The following is a 6078-nucleotide window of genomic DNA, read 5'->3' on the forward strand; positions in this document are numbered from 1 at the left end:
CCACCATCATATATTTGTCAGCGAATAAGGCCGGTATTACACTATCAAATTTCTTTGTCAAAGATTTGATCAAAGATGTGATCAAATATTCCGTAAAATATATTTGACAAAGATCTTTGACGTAGCGCTAGAAGGGGTATTACACTGTCATCAAATTTTTCGTCAAAGTGCAAGACGGCTGACAACAACTTGTTATTAACCACAGCAGTTGCACGTACCGCAATTGCGTTGTGTGCACATGCGGAAAAGAAGTGGGGAAAAAACGGACCATACATACTAGGTTGACAGTCTTAAATTCCTGGGATTACAACTTGATAATAAATTCAGTTGGGAGGAGCACACCACAGAACTGCAGAAACGCCTTAACAAACATGTATTTGCAATTCGAGTTTTAGCAGACACAGGCAACATAAAAATGAAAAAGCTTGCATACTTTGCCCACTTTCATTTCATAATGTCATATGATATAATATTTTCAAGTCAGACAAAAGTTTTCAGAGTCCAAAAGTGTGTAATACGTATTATTTGTGGAGTGAATTTACGGACGTCCTGCAGAAACCTCTTCAAAGAACTGGGTATACTAACTACTGCCTCTCAGTATATTTACTCCTTAATGAAATTTGTCCTAAATAATATATCTCTTTTTCCGACAAACAACTCAGTTCATACATACAATACCAGGAACAAAAATGATCTGCACAAGGACTTAAAAGCACTTACTTTAGTTCAAAAAGGGGTCCACTACTCAGCAACTCTCATCTTCAATAATTTGCCAGCAAACAAAAAAAAATTAGTGACAAATAAAGATCAGTTTAAAAGGAGCCTGAAAGAGTTACTAGTGGCCAACTCCTTCAACTCCATTGACGAAATTTTTAATAGAAATAAATGATATATTGTATTTATTCATACTATTAGTATTGTTATTTCAGCTTAAAAAAATTGACATGTTCCACATCCACGAGGATCTCCTCAGCACGGATCCATGGAACGAAAAACTAATCTAATCTGGGTGAAGCCGTGGGTTTTACGACAACACGATAAAAGCATTGAACAAAACTTGTTACGTGAGCTTACAGTGGAAGACGTCAAGTCGTACATCAATTACTTAAGACTGGATTAGCATACATTTCTGTAAGTGCTCAGTGAAGTGTATCCTCATATCACACAAAGCACAATATTCACTTAAGAACTGCTACATCTTCAGAATACAGGCTCACTGTAACACTCCGATTCCTTACTACAGGAGAGGGTTATGTTAGGTTAGGTTAGGTTAGGTCTCCAATCTTCTTAATCTATTTGTATTCAGGGTGCCCACATTGTAAAGCGCCTCATCAGATTCATACATCTCTATTAATTTTGTAGTTGTCGGCACACACCAATTGTATTTACCCGTAATGTTTATACAAACACTACAGACGACAGAATGCTGCAGCGATGCTAGTGCTCCATGTGGTAGTGGTGGGCAGGAAATCGCGTATCTGTTAGAAATCGCAGTGACTGAGAAGTCACAGATATCACAGTAGCAACTTTACAGAATCTAACTGCGATTTCAGTCACAGTTAGCAGTCGCAAGTAGTATTTCACATTCAAAGACGTGAGCCATCTATTGGTCGAATTTAGCACTGCTTTCTGCGATTTCAGTGACAAGTCGCAACTAAGAGTCGCAAGTAGCAACTAAAAAGCGCGGTTAACAGTGGCATCTGTTGGCCGAAGTTCGTACTACGTCCATCTCTGCGGTACGCTATGGAGTCTAACTGCGATTTCCGTGACAAGTCGCAACTAAGAGTCGCAAGTAGCAACTAGAAAGTGCGGTTAACAGTGCCATCTGTGGGTCAAAGTTCGTACTACGCCCATCTCTGCGGTACGCTATGGAGTCTAACTGCGATTTCCGTGACAAGTCGCAACTAAGAGTCGCAAGTAGCAACTAAAATGCGCAGTTAGCACTGCCATCTGTTGAGCAAAGTTCATACTACGCTATTCGCTACCGAGTCAAACTGCGATTTCTGTGACAAATCGCAACTAAGAGTCGCAAGTAGCAACTAAAAAGCGCAGTTAACATACTTTTCCTAGTGTCATCTGTTGACCGACGTACGTACTTCGTTATGAGAGCCTTGTGCCTCACGAGATCGATGTGCTGTGTGTGCATATGAAGGGCTTATTTCAATAGTGGTACAAGTCCATTTTTGTTAATTTTGAGATATAGAGTCGTAAAGTTAAATGAGCGCTGAAAAATCTGCAGTTGAGATACCAGAAATATTCAAGCATATGGCTTCTTGCTAGAGATGAACCTTTATTTATGTTTGTTTGGATCACTAATTTTTGAAGCATTATAGACAGAAAAGTGGAGGTAATGGACTTGTACCACTATTGAAATAAGCCAAGCCTTTCATATTATATGACGACATGCACATTCAGCATCAGTTATGGTTGGTCAAATACTGCTGTGACTCTGAATGTATTATATTAATAAGAAGCAACATTGCCATTTTCTCCTGAAAATATCAAGTAACGTAACAAATGTGTTTGATTCTGCTTCCAATATGACAGTTTTGGTTAATACTCCACATGCCTACAGGACTTTGCAATGTTAACACAGCAGAACTCAGACATCTGTATAAGTGTAGAGAAATGAAAACAGTCATATGAATGCCTCACTTTTGTTCCGACACAGTTCAAGACTCGGGAGAAAAGTTTTACACCTGGTGTTCTACATGGCAACTTCACACACAAGAACTTTTTGCCGACACTACTACCACCTACATAAGTAAGCTTTTCCTGTGTTACTTTCAAGTAATGCACTTAAGCTATTCCTGATTTAACTGGAAGATCTGTACTTCTCACTTTCATATCAACAGCCTCAAAATGCATATTGTAGACTTCGGGATATGTTACAGGTCAGTGTCACACCAAGATTGTGGAGAAAGGGGGCGGGGGGGGGGGGGCGGCATGTCGCTCTCCAACAAGTGTTTACCAATAAGTAAGTGGCGGAAAATTATGGGTATAGGACGGCTTAACATGTAGAAAATGAGATTTTTATTATTCACTCACTGTATTTGACATTTATTATTCCTTTAAAATCGCACAACAACTTCAATAAAACACAGCTTAATCATTCACACACTTATTTCACAATTGTTTCACTTTTAAACTGCAAATCCTCTAAGAGCTGTCTTGAATCTTCACGAGTCTCTCCCAACAGCCTTGATGTGGATAGATACGTACAGCAACCAGTAATCAGAGTCAGAACTGTGTCTGCAAAAACACAAGGATTATTAAACAATTTTTGCTGTCATTAATTACTAGAAATATAATTGACAGAGTAGATTGCTAATATTTGCTACAATGAATATCACATTTGCAAGAACGATCTCACTGAAGTAATTAAGTCCATCGAAACGCTTAGAAACTAACCTCTCGTCTGACGAAAACGGTCTAAAGACGCAGTGGCAATTTCTTCAGATCTGTTGACAATGATATTTTGAGTTATCACTTTACTGAGTGACTGAAATGTAATTCAGGTACCTGTGAACATAACAATATGTTAGAATTCATTTTCTAAAGACGAACTATTACGGTACTGTACGGCTACTTACATATTAATTACACTATTAATATTTTCACAGTTGTTTCTTTAATACAAAATTAAAGCCAACGGAAGAAAAAACGTAAAACATACTTGCCAATGACAGGTTTGTTGCGATGCAATTTTCCGTGTTGACAGATGTAACTTTTTCATACAGTAGTAAATCGCAGGAGTCACAGAAATCGCAGAAGTAGCAGAAGTCACAGAAATCGCAGAAGTAGCAGAAGTCACAGAAGTAGCAGAAATCGCAGAAATAGCAGAAATCGCGGAAGTAGCAGAAATCGCAGAAATAGCAGTGGCGGAGGGATACACGACCTATGTTCCTTAACTGCGACTCTTAACTGCGACAAATCGCAGTTAAGAATAACAGATACTGAAAAGTAGCATTCACAGAAATCACTGATATCGGAAAATCACAGTTTAGCCCATCACTACCATGTGGTAACATGTCACATTGCAGTGAACAGAAGACGAGCGATTTCTTTGATCAAATGTACAGCGAGGCCCTAGATTTGATCAAATATTGGACGACATTTGACAAAGTTCCTGTTACACCATCAAATATCTTTGACAAAGATTTTTGACAAAGAAATTTGATAGTGTAATATCGGCCTAATGGATGAAATTACAAGTTAAAAACCCGTAGCGCCTTTTTTTTTATTTTATCGGTTTCATCACTTCCACGAAACCTTTTCGTATTTTTGATACTTGTAAATCCTGCCAACACACAGTGGCGTCTTTTATGTTTTGCAGACCGCCAAGTCGGGGTTTGTGCCAATGCATTCCGTGCATAGCTACCGTAGACCTACCTACCACCACCCAGATCATACAAATTTCCCCTGGCTAAGAAATCATTGCGAGTCCAATATTTACTATAGTACATCCATCCGGAATTAATTTTCAGCGGCCGAGCAGATGGGTGGAGAAACCGCAAAAGTGACATAGTCTAAGCACATTTTTAGTTCCTGTTGCTCAGCGTCGCACCCGTTTAGCACTTTGGTGCAGGAGGAAAATCACCGCGGATCTGTTGTTGCAGGTGGAAAAACTGAGTTTGTTAAGAACAAACAAAAGAGCTGTTAGGGCATCATACAAAGATTTTGTTTGCTGCATGTGCGAGTAATTGTGACTTAATGCTACAGACCTGTTTAGATTCTATAACGTGTGTGCGGAAGCTGAATTTTCAAAAAGGAATACCATACTATTAAGAAACCTCCTAGAGGCTTGAATGCAAAGAATGCTTTATTGTAAGTGTACAACAGTCTTCTGTTTGTCCCTTTCATCCAAAGACCTTGTAAAAAATAACTAGACTCACTTATGCACTTATGACGCTGCAGTCGCGGGATAATTTGAACCTTCGGCTGGCCGCCATTATAGTGGTTGTAGTCTGATGTGTTGTGTAGTATTGTAGTTTATGAAGACCCTTATTCAATGTTGTATATTTGTTGGGGCGTACATACAGTATTTGTTACTCGTAATTCTTCTGTCTGTACGTTCCAATCAAAAGAAGTACAATGGTGAAGAGTTGTGCAGCGATTAATTGTACAAATAAATTCGAGAAAGGAACGAATATTACATTTCGCAGGTACGTGGATATTTTAAGTTGTTTTGTATGTTAGTGCACTTGCTTAATAAATGTTTTTGTAATACGGTTTAGCATAATGTCTGTGCATCTATTTGCAGGTTTCCTTTCTCAAAACCACAGCTGTTACAAAAATGGTTACACGCTGTCAGGAGGCAAGATTTCCGACCGACAGAGTAACTTTTTATTTGTTCTGATCATTTTGAAGAAAGTTGACTGATCGGTAGTGTTTTCATGGTCTAGGTTAGGTTGAAACTTGATAGTTTGGTCGTGAGTTGCCAAAGCACTATGCCATATATAACACACTTCTCGTCATAAAATCTAAAGCAAGGTAGAGTCAGAAAATATCTATTAATATAGTGGGCAAGTCTTCGAGTATTTTGATGCATTTTTGCGTACATCTATCGTAAATGAACTACGAAAAATGCTAGGGGTCCAGTACATAACTTTGAGCAACGGCAGATTCCATGTACTACGTAAGATAAATTCATAAACAGTGACTAGTTGCTGTTTGTTCATAAATTAAAAAGTATATTGTAGTAACGTATTTAAATGAGGCATTATGTTTGTGACCTAACTTAAGGGAAGGCATTTTATAACCAAAAGCGATGTATAAACATTCGAACTCCGCGCGTCAGTTTACCACTCTAATGGCCACCGCCCAACTATTCAATTTATCGGCTCTTCACAGTCGACCACCCGTGCGGTTGTGGGGGCCTGCTTTCACCGCACCAGCTGTATGTAACTGAATAATCACTATGGATCCATCGACATTCAGTTATTCAACTTCAAGTGTGTGTAGGGCGTCTGTGAGTAAGGTAATGCCGTAATTGTAAGAGTGAATTTGAGGAGTGGTAGTGAGTGTATCGTGCAAAGTATGGTAATCCTTTAGTTATCGCCATTAAAGGGTGATACT

Source organism: Schistocerca nitens, chromosome 2 (genome assembly GCF_023898315.1).
Source record: "Schistocerca nitens isolate TAMUIC-IGC-003100 chromosome 2, iqSchNite1.1, whole genome shotgun sequence".
NCBI classification, from domain to species: Eukaryota; Metazoa; Arthropoda; class Insecta; order Orthoptera; family Acrididae; genus Schistocerca; species Schistocerca nitens.